The 13,781-nt window shown below is 39.6% G+C and overlaps 1 non-coding gene across 1 annotated transcript; it reads right to left on the minus strand.

Moving 5' to 3' along the window:
- Positions 1-12,981: 12,981 nt before the first annotated feature.
- Positions 12,982-13,042, minus strand: LOC131495162 (U7 small nuclear RNA). The gene has a single exon (XR_009253802.1). It is a non-coding gene; the product is annotated as a U7 small nuclear RNA (small nuclear RNA).
- Between the last annotated feature and the right edge of the window lie 739 nt (positions 13,043-13,781).

The raw sequence follows: 13,781 nt of genomic DNA on the forward strand, positions 1-13,781 counted from the left end.
AGGCTCCAGGCTCCGAGCCATCAGCCCAGAGCCCGACGCGGGGCTCGAACTCACGGACCGCGAGATCGTGACCTGAGCTGAAGTCGGACGCTTAACCGACTGCGCCACCCAGGCGCCCCAATATATATCTATATCTTTAAATGAAGATTTTATTTTAACTGAACACTTGGAAAAGTAGCATGTGAAAGTGCTGAAGAACTTAAAAATAGTTTCATTTAAACCAACCCGTGTTTTTTGAGGGACTGTAGAAAACGAAAGGTATAACACATATTGGAGTCTAAGAAAATACTATTCTGACTTTAAAAGAGAAAAAGGATTGATAACAAAATTGTCCATGTCTTCTTGATTTTGATCAAGACTCTAGATAAATTTTGAGAATTATGCCAAGGAGAAAATAATGAATTCAGGTAAAAAATGCTGAACAGTGTTGTTAAGAAGCGTGTGAGTACAGATGCACAGTGTCGTGCTGAATATGTGATTCTGGGGCTCAGGAAGAGGATCAGATTGGAACCATCCACATGTGGGTGATGTTTGTTGTAGCAATACCAGAGGCCACCCAGACTCTGGGAGGAGAAGGCTGCAGAGAGAATTTTTGAAAAACACCTCCTTTTGAGGCCACACACACACAAAAGAAGAAGCCACAGCTTGGACTGAATAAGTCATGGGAGTCAAATGCAAAGAATAAGGAATACAATCAATGGCATTGTCATAGTGTTGCAGGGTGACAGGTGGTAGGAACACGCATAACATATAGGGTTGTCAGATCACTATGTTGTACACCTGAAACTAATTCGACATCGTGTGCCAACTATAAACATAAACAAAAACCCCACATATAAATAAATAAATAAATAAATAAATAAATAAATAAATTCAGAAAAAGGAAAAAATAAAAACGAAGCCCCAAAGGTACCTGGGTATAGTGGTTAGAGAGGTAAGGAGAAATGAGTAACTTCACAAAGTTTCACAGATACCCAAGAGAAAAACTTATTCCAAGGTCAAAGTGGAAGATACCACAGAGGCTGAATGATCTAAATAGTAAATATTCTGAAGACAAACGGGTATTGTGTTTGAACTGGGTCACACTAAATTAAATGACTGAGGGCGGAAGTTTGTCCTAAGAAATCGAAGGTGCCAGCTGCGTATCCCAGTGCTTTTCACATGTAGTCTGCAGTACCCCTGCAACCCTGTCCATGGACTCATTGTTCGCAGTAATGAAAAGTTGTGATTTACCTTCTTCACACTTCCTGGCCCACCAGGGGCACAGCAGTTTTCCAAGGCGACGTGGAGCATGTTGATGTCATTGTTTTGATGGCTAGTAGAATATACGATTGAGTATTCTTTTGCTTTCTAGAAATTTCTAAGGCAATTTAATAAAATACCTCAATATTTGGAAAATATGCGTAGCTTAGGAGACCAGTATTTTACGAATTACATATATATTTCAAAATCACGCATTGGTAAAAGATTCATTTATGATCTGAGACGTATAGCATTGAAATGCGACAGCGTAAAATGTCCTTTGCTATGAACCAAGTCTGCATCATCACTAAACTTTAAGAACCTACCCCGAGTCCCGTTTTTAGTATCAATGAAAATATCCACAATTGTCTAAAGTAGTTACCAAAATACTCTTCCTTTCCTCAAGTGCATATCAGTGTAAGGCCATATTTTCATCAACTACTTTAACAAGATGAACATACTGAAAAAGACTGAATGCAGACGGCATTTATCAGAATCTAATTCATCACTCTTAAGCCTGACATTAAAGAGGGCTGCAAAAAATGAAAAACAACGCCTTACCCACTGAATTTTTGGAAGATTATCTATGTTTTGTTTTAAAAAGTATGTTATCCACGTTAACACGAAGATGATTTATTATTCTTAAACGATTATTTTCATTTTTAAAAGGTTTTCTATTTTCTAGCACAGTAAAAATAGCTGTAAGTCAGGTAAAGAAGAAAAATGGGAAGGGAGTGTTCTTGATGACTCTAATGTGTGTAAAGGAGTCCTGAGACAAAAAAAAATTAAAGAAAAATAAAATTAAATTAAGAACCGTTGGTTTAGACGTGCTTTCTAAGAGCTTGGCAGTGAGACTGGAAGAAAAAAATCACAGGAGTAGCTAGTATGTGTTACAGTCTTAAAGGAAGAATTATTTTTGTTGTTAAAGTTGTGACAGACTTAATTATGCTTGAATGCTAGTGGCAAAGGGCACACAGAGAAGGGGCTGAAACTATAATAAAACAGATGGCACAAGAAGAGAGGACAGGCAAATTGCCTCTAAAATGTTAGGACTTGCGTACCTTGGAAATATTGTATGTTCAGCTCCAGACTGCTATGATAAAGTGAATATTGCAGTAAAATGAGTCAAATGGTTTTTTAGTTTCCCCGGTGCATAGAAAAGTTATGTTTTGCACTGCGCTGTAGTCTGTTGAATGTGCAATGGCATTATGTCCAAAAACAATGTGTAAACTGGAATTTAACAATATTTTATGGCTAAAAAATGTTAACCATCATCTGATCTTACAGGGAACCATCATCCCCAATCACAGATCACCATCACAAATGTAAAAACAATGAAAATGTTTGAAATATTGTGAAAATCACCAAAGTCTGACACAGAGCCGTGGGGTGGGCAAATCATGTTGGAAAAGGCAGCAACAGACTTTGCTCCACACAGGGTGGCCACAAACCTTCAACTAGTAAAAAACACAGTATCTGTGAAGTGCAACAAAGCAAAACACAATAAAATGAGGTATGCATGTATATCTAGCACCTGCACCCACAGCTTCTGTTTCAAAAGCCATTTCCAATAAATGGACCCAGGACTCCTTGTAGAAGATCGCATCCAGGGCTGGGCCATGGAAGGTCAAAAGGCCTGGGACATTTTATGGTGTCAGAAAATAGGGCAGTGTTCACAAAATTATGGAGGCTTTGCCAAGGACTCAGGATGTGGAATAATTTGATCAACAACAACAACAAAATAACAGTAGTATTAGATTGTATCCCAAAGCCCAAATAAATGTCAGTCTATGTTGAATTAAAGATGTGATGAAAGGAAGGCGGGAGGGAAGGAAGGAAGGAAGGAGAGAGGGAGGGAGGGAGGGAGGGAGGGAGGCAGGGAGGGAGGAGGGACATTTCTTCTTTTCGAAAGAATTCTAATTAATAAATACGGAAAGTATGAGGGAAATAAAGATCATCATCTTTCAGAGAAACAAGATATTTACAGACTTTCAGAGTATTTTCCCCACAAAATCTATTAACTACAAAGGGAAAATAGTTATTTTCTACCTGAGAAATTCACATTAGCAAACACCACCTTATGTAAGTAACCATGGGTAATATGAATTACCCATAATGTGAATTATGGATAGCAAGTACCCCTGATAGATGTGCTGGTAACGTATCACATCTTTTTTTTTGTGGTATTCTTCTCGATAATGCTGGACTTCAATTTAATCAAGAGGAAATATCAGATGAACCCAAGTTGAGGAATATTCTGCACAATAATTGACTGGTACTGTTCAAAAGGGTCAAAAGCATCAAAGTGCAGTGGACAGACTCCTCCCCACTCTCACTCACCCAGTGACCAGTAATCCCTGGAGCCTATGAAGATGTTAAGTTGTGTGGAGAAAGGAACTTTGCAGGTATAAAATTGTGAGGTGGCCCACCTGAAGAAGGTGAGACGGCCCTCAATTATATGGGTGGGCCCAGTCTAACTGTGTGAATCCTTCAAAAAACAGAAGTCTGTCCAGTGTTAGAGATATGTAACCACAGGAGGGGACGTCAGAAACGTCTTGCGCGGGGACTTGATGTACTGTTGAGGTCCCTGAGCTGCAGGGCCGTGTGCAAGGACCAGAAAGGGTCCTCTTGGAACTGAGAATGGCCCCAGGCAGAAAGACAGCAAACAGGGGCCTTCGTCCTACAATCCACAAGGAGCTGGATTTTGACAACGTGAATGAACTCAGAGGCGCATTCTTCCTGGAACTTCTCAGTGAGAGCTGAGCCACACTCATACCTTGATTTCTGCCACGTGAAACCTACAGTAGAAGAATCAGTGGCGACAACGAATCTGCACGAGGGTAAAACAACAAGTCTGTGTTGTTTGAAGGTGTTAAGTTTGTTGTAGTTTCTAACAGCAGCAATAGAAAGTTAATACAGCCCAGGGTCCCAGAGTGGGAGACACTAGGGGACAGGAAAACTACAGGCGATGTGGGACCCTGAACAGAAGAGCACATTGGTAGAAGGAAAGGCAAAACCAAAATTAAGTCTGGACTTTAGATGACAGTGTCGTCTCAATGTTAGGTTCTTGGCTTATTTGTGTGAAAGCTAACAGGGTTGTTCTGTACTGTTTCCCAACATTACTGTAGGTCGAAATTTATTTAAAACTGGAAATGCAAAAAAGAAAAATATATATATTCCCAGTTCTACAGCCTTTCTTCAAACATCCCTGACTACTGAATCCCTTCCTACCTGTGAGCGCCCTACATTTTCATTTCTACGTCACATGATAACGATTGAGATTCTCATGCAGTTTCTCCTTTTAGTAAAATAGCACGATTGCCTTCATTGAAAACAGGAATGGTGATTTGAAGGCTCTGCTCTTTGTACCTGCTTCCTCTTCAGCACAGCCTTGCTAATAACGCAAGCTTCCACACAAATGGCTTTTATTTTGATGTCAAGGACTGTCATTTGTGAAACAGGTTTAAAACATCTATATCTCCTTAAAGGGAGATGTAGATAATGTATCTATTGCTATGTTGGTAATAAGATCCATGTGGGCATAATTGTTTATGGCAAAGAAAACATCAGAAGTTTTTAAACAGTTAAGCATAGATTGTGGTCATTTATTTGCAGGCTTTCAGTATCAGAACATTTTTATTCTAGATTTGCTAAGATTTCCCTAATCGGTTAGTATTTATTCAATCCGTAAAATTTATCTAATATCATGTATTCAGTGCCTACTATTTACCTCAGATTCCAAAAAGAATCAATTTAAGGAATGCTACCATTCATACCAATACAAATTAATTGATTATTTGAGGATGAATCTAAGTAAACAAGTAAATTGTTCATGTTATACAGTAACGTTTTTTGAAGTTTTGATGGTTTTTCTTTCCATAATGCGAGTTTTTAAAAATTTTTTTTAACATTTATTTATTTTTGAGAGACAGAGACAGAGCGTGAGTGGGGGAGGGGCAGAGAGAGAGAAGGAGACAGAATCTGAAGCCAACTGTAGGCTCTGAGCAAGCTGTCAGCACAGAGCCTGATGCGGGGCTCGAACCCACAAAATGTGAGATCATGACCTGAGCGACTGAGCCACCCAGGCCCCCCCCCAATATTGCGAGTTTTAATTCAAATATTTACCTACTTTACTTAAGAAGTTATACCCTACAGATCCTTACAAGCTCCAAGGCTGAGATCAGATGACAATGACGAGCACAGAGACTCAACTAGGGGACCTGAGAGTTTAGAGCACATGAGCAACACTACATCCAGGTGCATGCTCTCCAGCAGCACAGAATTTGTTAAGATCAGGGATCCAAAATTAATAAGAACATGGCCCCTTCCTTTAAATGCTTTGAAGCCCAGTGAGGACACATACAAGTTGGAAATTCATTACATTACAACGTGATAAGTATTGTGATAATGATTCATTAAGATAAACTATTGGGACTACATCAAAATCAAAAAGCTTCTGCACAGTGAAGGATACAATCAGTGTAACAAAGGCAACCTTTGAAATGGGACAAGGTATTTGCAAACGACAAATCTGATAAAGGTTAGTATCTGAACTATATAAAAAAACTTATAAAATTATGGACTTTTTTTTGCTGCTTAATTTTTTTTTTCTTTATCACTCTATTTTGCCAACTTAATTACAATATGTCTTAGTGTGGTATACTTTTTTTTTTTCTTTTTTTAATTTAGATTTGAGTTCTTTGTGCCTCCTGGATCTGGGTATCTGTCTCATTCCCCTGATTAGGAAAGTTTTCAGCTGTTATTTCTTCAAATAAATTTTCTTTCCCTGTTTCTCTCTCTTCTTCGCGACTCCTATAGCACAAACGTTGTTACCTTTGATGGCATCACTGAGTTCCCTCAGTCTATTCTTGTTTTGCAAATTTTTCTTTCTTTCTTTCCTTCAGCTTGATTACTTTCCATTCCTCTGTCTTCCACCTCACTAATTCATTCCTCTGATTCTTCCCTCCTGCTGTTCATTCTGTCAAGTGTGTTTCTCACTTTACTAGTTGAGCCCTTTATCTCTGCTATGTTATTCCAGGTCTCACTCATGTTTTCTCATGTCCAGTGAGTATCCTGATGATCATTGCGTTTAATTCTCTACCTGGAATGTTCCTTCTATCTGTTTTGCTTAGATCTCTGGCCATAGCTTTGCCCTATTCTTTCATTTGGGATAAATTTCTCCATCTTCTCATTTTGTCTGCCTCTCTGTTGTCTGTTTTTCTGTGTTAAGAAAGTCAGCTATATCTTCTGCTTTTGAAAGTTCTGGTGAGTTTATGAAGAAGAGGTCCTGGGTGCCCTGGAGTGCAGTGATCCCTGTTCGCCAGAGCCTAGCACTTCAGGAGAGCATCCTGTGTGTGTTGCTGATGCCCTGCTGTTGTGTCTGAGTCACTTTTCTTTTCATCTGCACTGATTCTGTCTGTTGTGGCCTGTGCCTCCTCTCTGGCAGGCCTGCTGTAAGAGGGCATGTCTGCCAAGGAATTGGGGGCAGAATAGCAGTGTTAGCAAAATTTGCTAACTGGGCCACTAGTCCTCTACCAGATCCCCTGAAGCGTGATGGTGCCTGGTTCCTGTGCACTGGGGTTGGCCGGGGGTGCAAGGCTGGGCACAGTGTGTGACCCTGGCAGGGGGGACATGGTTGGGTCTGGAGCACCAGGGCCCCTAGGAGCGTGGCTTGCTACAGAGCCTGGGGGCATGTGGCTAGTCTCAACATGAAATGGTGGTGGGGGGGGGCACGCATGTGGCTTTAACAAATTTGCCCTGAGCCCAGGGCTAAGGCTTGGCGTGGCAAGTCCTCGGAAAAATTCATGCACATGGCACATAACCCTTTGCTAGCTCATTAGGTAGCAAGTCATCTGTGCAAGGCTGCTTCTCACAGGTGGCTCCGTGTTTATGCTGGCAGTTGGGGGAGGAAAGGGGCATCTGACAGCTCCCTCATTTCCAGAGAAGTCCCCCAACATCCTCTGAAATCAGTATAAACAGATTTTTCTCCTGTCTGTGTAAGCTGTTTTTATGTTGCCTCTGTGTGCAGGCTGCTATCTCTTTAAGGGCAGAGACCCTGCTACCACTCACCCTCCAGGCCCACCCAGTGCTGAGTCAGCTGGCTTTTAAAACTCCAGGCTCCAAGTGCCTCTTGGTTTCACAAATTCACAGAATTCAGCCTCTCCTAGTTTTAAAGCCAAGTGTTATGGGGATTGGCGTTCCCAGTGTGAGCTTCCTGGTGTGCGGGTCCTTTCTGTGCACACAGCTCCCTTCTTCCTGCAGGCAGCCTCCCTCCACTTTTCAGACCCTCCTCACCTTTCAGATGCAGCTCCTTCCCTATAATTAGCGGTGGGGTTGGTTCTGCTAGTTTTCAGAACGTTCTTCGGTTTATCGACTTGGATGTGGGTGGTATCTAGTCACAAATGCTGGCCAGGGAGACTTCAACGTCCTCCCACTCTGCCATCTCTCTCTGGGGGAGCAAAACAGTCAAAATGTAAAAGCATAGACATCACAACGTAGAAAAAACTTACATCAGAAAGAATAAATTAGAATAGAAACAAATAGACACGTGTTGTCTTTAATGTGTTCATCCATCGATTTCATCCAACAACATCCAACAAATTAATTATCTGTTAAGATTTGGGTACTGTAGCTGGAAAAAGATAAACTAAGAGTAAACCAATAGGAAATAACATGCTGAAAGGCCTTAAGTGTGTATTTGCATCTCCTGTGTATACACACTGATTTACATTTAAGGGTCTCATTCAAGCCTCATAGTTTACTCACTTATGTCTTCAATATGTCTTCAACTCATCTTCTAGGACATCTTAAATTCTGTATATAAACACTGTTCTACATGTGGCAGCCGTCTCTAGTACTCCTGGGTCCTTTGGGTGCCAGACTTGCTCCGGTCTACGCAGCAGGTGGGCCATCTACACGGCAGGTGGGCCATCACATTTTCCACATCCTATGTTCCATGTCCTCTTACCTTTCTACCACAGCACAGACCCATTGCCCATCCTGATCAATCATCAAACCCAAATTCCTCCTACCCCACTAAAGTGACCAGTACTCTGGTAACAGATTGACTGGAATTTTTTTCTGAATTATTTAATAGCATTCAAAGAAGAAGTACCTTTTTTCCTATAAAGGTATTTTTGTTTGCATGTGGGTCTTCAATATTCACTTTCTCCTCCAAACACACAAGCACACTTACACACGCGCGCGCACACACACACACACACACACACACACAATCATACCTCAAGGATTTTTGAGACATTGAAATATGTTTGAAATCAGGGCCACTACTGAAATGTTCGTCATCTGAAGATTAATAATGCAGACCCTTTTTGACAGTTATTTTAGGTTTTGGTATTTTCAAGCATCCAAGAGTTCTAATTTATACAATGAAACATCTTTTCATTTCATATTTGTTTCTAGTCATTTTAAAATGTAAATTATTATCTGTGCTGTGAAACAGAAATAGTTTTGCTTTGTTTTTGTTTTTATTCATGAACATATCTGCCTACTGTATTAGTTATTATTTCTGCCTATTTATAAGTGAAGGGTGATATCTAAATAATTTCTTCACCAAAGGGATTAGACTGACCATTAGTAATATTAATAAAATATAAGAAAAGTAAAAAGACATAAATAAATTGCAATGGAAAAAAATAGGGAACTGAGATGAAGTCTAGGGTAAGGTTGGTATAGATAAATGAATAAACACAAAAAATTGCATCACTGGAGGCTCAAAATTCAGCTCCAAGCTTGTGAAACTCTGAAACACTGAGGTAAACAAAATAGTGTGATATTATAATTCTTAACTTTACACATGACTTGTCAGTAATATTAATTTGTGAACTATATCACTGTGGGGTTATATAAGCATATATTTATTTGTCCTGATCTATTTTATTTAGTGTCATTATTATTACTTAAAATTAAATGTAAGCACCTACCTTGAATTTGACAACTGATTTCTAGAAAGCAAATGGGGCATATAAATTATTCAGGAAGATTTTTCTTCTTTTGGAAAATGAGTTATATCAAGTGATATAACAGAAAATGAAATTATTGTGATTTCAACTTGTCAAGACAAGAAAATTTTTATTTAAAAATTTTATCCTCGAGACAACTGACTGAAGCAGCAAATGCTGTTTTGTGTTTATATGTCATTTGTCCATATTTAACTATAATTAGCACACTTCCTGACAAGTAGAAACAGATTAAGACAAAGGGTACATGTCAGACAGAAATACAGCAGTAATCAGATCAGGTAAAATAATGTATAACAAAAAAGGGCAAATGCTTTTTTTAAAAATAAAAACAGGATTTGAAGTCAATTTATTTAAAAAAAAGTCCTACAGGGGCACCTGGGTGGCTCAGTCGGTTAAGCGGCCGACTTCGGCTCAGGTCGTGATCTCACGGTCTGTGAGTTCGAGCCCCGCATCGGGCTCTGTGCTGACAGCTCGGAGCCTGGAGCCTGTTTCCGATTCTATGTCTCCCTCTCTCTGACCCTCCCCCGTTCATGCTCTGTCTCTCTCTGTCTCAAAAATAAATAAAGGTTAAAAAAAAAAATTAAAAAAAAAAAAAGTCCTACAGAGAAGGACAGATTCCATATGTTTTCACTTCTATGTGGATCCTGAGAAACTTAATAGAAGACCATGGGGGAGGGAAAGGAAAAAAAATTGGTTAGAGATGGAGGGAGCCAAAACATAAGAGACTCCTAAAAACTGAGAACAAACTGAGGGTTTATGGGGGGTGGGAGGGAGGGGAGGGTGGGTGATGGGTATCGAGGAGGGCACCTGTTGGGATGAGCACTGGGTGTTGTATGGAAACTAATTTGACAATAAATTTCATATTAAAAAAAGTAAAAAATAACAAATAAAAAAATCTCAAACCTACTTTAAAACATATTTTTATTTCTGGTGCTAGTAATAGCAAGAGTGATAGTTGGCATTTGATGGATGCTTGACATGTTTTATAAGCTTTATCTGAATAACAAGACTGTGACATAAATCTTCTAATATCCCCGATTTTACCAACACTTACTGATTGATAAGGATACAGAAGCAGAGAAGCATTGAGAACTTGTGGGGAGTCATATACCTAAAAAAAAAAAAAAAAAAACCAGAACGGTCAGTGGAACCCAGGTCTGTCAGATTTGGGAGTCCCTATCCCGCTCAACTTCTCAGACTGACTCCCAGGGGTTTGGTTGGTTTATTCACTCTGAGGCAGAGAATACTTTAAAGAAGAACAAGAATTTGGCCATTTTATCATTTTAATTAAGGTTAACATAGTGCTTAAAAGAAATGAAGAGATCAGGTTATAAAATCACACTCAGTATTAGATATTTGTGCATGACTCTAATGTTGCTATAATATCATCCACGGGACAGTGCTGTCACATGCTTGTAACTGATCTTGCAAAAACAGCCGTTGGGAAGAAAGTCTTACAATCATTGATTTAATTTCAATTTCTATTATGCGGTTATCAAAATTGTTAATGGAAATACAAAGAATAGTTTCTGATGTCACCCACTTATGAAAAATTACTCGTGACTAAATGGAGCCAATTTAAAAATTAGGGATCAGTCTGAAGGTAGATATGCAGTATTTTCAAGACAGAGGTCAACAGGGAATATTACATCAACTCATATCACTCAATGATGGTAACTAAACACTCAGAAAGAATGCCTGTCTTAGTCCATTTGGGATGCTAGAGCAGGGGGTAGCTTGTAAAGGACACAAATTTATTTATCACAGTTCTGGAGGCTGGAAGTCCAAGATCAGGGTGCCTCCATGGGCAGGGCAGGGCCCAGGTCGCAGACTTCTGGCTGCATGCCCGGGTGATAGATCTCACGGCTCTACCTTCATTACTGAGGCACCCCCGCCAAAGGCATAATTCCTAACATTCAGCAGGCTGCAATTTCAACCTTTGAATGTCGAGGAAACCCAAACGTTCAGACTATAGCAATCCACATTTGGAAGTGGCAGAGAAGATAATTTCTTGACATAATATAATCTTTAAATATCCATTTACACTAATCAATAAAGTGTACATATTCTTTGTTGTCTAATGTGATGTTCTTTCTGGTATGGTACCTTTTCCCTGTATGTCTGGGTTTTCAATTCATGCATGAAGAAACAAAGGGAATTTTTTCCATGTCTAGCATTCCATACCCCATGAAGGCTCTCCTTATGTCTTCCCTTCCTGCGATAGGGAGAATTCCAGGATTGTCCCCAAGACTGCTGCCTGTGGCATGTACTCTCCATAACGTTCTTTCCCCTTGAGGGTGAGCACAACTATGACTGTGACTCGATATCACGCTCACCACTAGGTTACTATTTTGTTGACTTTGCGTTAGTCAAAAGGGAGATTACGCGGGTAGTGCTGCCCTAATTAGAAGATACTGGGTCGGGGCGCCTGGGGGGCTCAGTCGGTTAAGCATCTAACTTCAGCTCAGGTCATGATCTCCTGGTTCGTGAGTTTGAGCCCCATGTCAGGCTCTGCGCTGACAGCTCAGAGCCTGGAGCCTGCTTCCGATTCTGTCTCCCTCTCTCTCTGCCCCACCCCCATTTGAGCTCTGTCTCTCTCTGTCTCTCAAAAATGAATAAACGTCAAAAAATTTTGAAAGAAAAAGGAAAAAAGATACTGGGTCTTCCTGAAGTCAGATGCACGACAGGGTGCATGGATTGGCCTTTCGGAACTAAGGGCAGTCCCTGGACAAGAGCTAACAAGACGATGGGATTTGGGCCCTCCAGGCACAAGGAAATCATTTCTCCAGCAACCTGAGGGATCTTGGAAGTAGATCCTTCTCTAGTTGGGCCTCTGGATGAAGGCATAGTCATCTGGTGCCTTGAGGCCTTGAGCAGAGGACCCACTCCTACCGTGTAATGTGCTGGACCCCCAACCCACAGAAACTAAGAAATGGCGTGTGTGTTATTTTAAGGTACTTAGTGTATGGTAATTTGTTACACAGCATTAGAAAGTTTGGTCTTTATATTACTCATGGTCATCTCATGCTGACAAAATGTATTCTTCCTGTTAAAAAAGAAAGCATCCACAAGCACTCTATGAGTAATTTACTTCTGATTTCATTTCTTAGGTAACCAGTGGCTGCTTTGTCTTTCTATTATCTCTTGGTAGGCTATTAGCCACCTTTAGCCTGTCTGAAGAGTGAATTAATATCCCTTAGAAAAAGTTCTGTTTGGCTGAGCTTTGCTATTTTACAGGTTTCTGGTGGAATGAATCCCATTACTTTCAATCACCCAGTGTAGAGTTGAGCATGTATATGTATATATAATCTTATACATCCAAGGTTTTCATAATGTTTGTGACAAGTATTTCTGGAGTTGACAACCATTCTACAGAGGCTTGTGCAGAAATGCTTACCTTTGAATTACCAGTAGTGGCTTCCAGGTTTTGGAGAATCGACCCTGTGTCAGATGCAATTCTTATTCTTCAAGGAACCCTATGAGGTGGTTAGGGTATGAGTACTTCGTTCAACAATACTCAGCTAGAAAAAGGCTGTGTCCATTGGATCCCACATGTGGCTAATTCCATCACCTTCTGTCTGTTCAGTTCTCTAAATAAGCAGCACGGAATAAGATAATAAAATGAGGGTTATATAATTTGCCACCTAAAAGTGGAAAAAGTCCTCTGATATTTATTGGAATCTAAAAAAGATTTGTTTTCACTACTAATTTTTTATTTTTATTTTTTTAATTTTTTATTTTTCTTTTGGGGGGGGGCAGGAGTCTTCCAGTAAGACTGGAAAACCTGCTAGACAAATTCTAAAAGAGCTGTGACATTTCACTGCTTATTTTTTTAAAGGCTCAAACTACAAGTCAGTAATTAAAAGAAATATTTAGACTTTGACATTGAATGCTTTTGTTCACATCACTATGAGTGAGGACTGAAAAGTGTTTTCTATGCACACACATTTTTGGTCTCAAGCTTTTGAATCATATCTGGAAAAAAGATCAGACAGAAAATAAAAGCTGTGGATTCTCAAAAGTACTACTCATATAAAACTTCCTCTTTAATATACTCATTCTTGCATTCAATTAATATCTAGTTATTAGCGACTTTATTCCTTGCACACTTCCAGGTGTTTGGTATGCATTAAAAATTGTTATCGAATGCAAATTATGTTCCAAGGCCACAGGGCTGTTTGTTTTTCTCTATCTTACAGATTTGTACCCTTGTTGTTCAAAAGCTTATTATGGTTTTAGCTATAATTAAGTTTTAATAATGAGTTTATATTATTTTCAGCTAGGGTTCTGATTTCCTGAAATGTATCCATTCATAATTCATCTGGCCTTATTTAAATGTCATTTAAAAAATGACTTCCAACAAAATAGACACAGAATCAGTTTTTGTGACACCCGATAGCATTTTTTTTTCATTATTTAATTCATATTGTCCTCTTAGTTTGAAATTACATGAGACCAAAAGCCTTGATGCTAATATCCTTACCATCATTATCTGCTACGGCCCACATACAGGTTCTACCAATATTCTCTGGGGTAAGGTTCTCATTTGTCCTAAAT

The sequence above is a fragment of the Neofelis nebulosa genome, chromosome 14 (genome assembly GCF_028018385.1).
Source record: "Neofelis nebulosa isolate mNeoNeb1 chromosome 14, mNeoNeb1.pri, whole genome shotgun sequence".
NCBI lineage: Eukaryota > Metazoa > Chordata > Mammalia > Carnivora > Felidae > Neofelis > Neofelis nebulosa.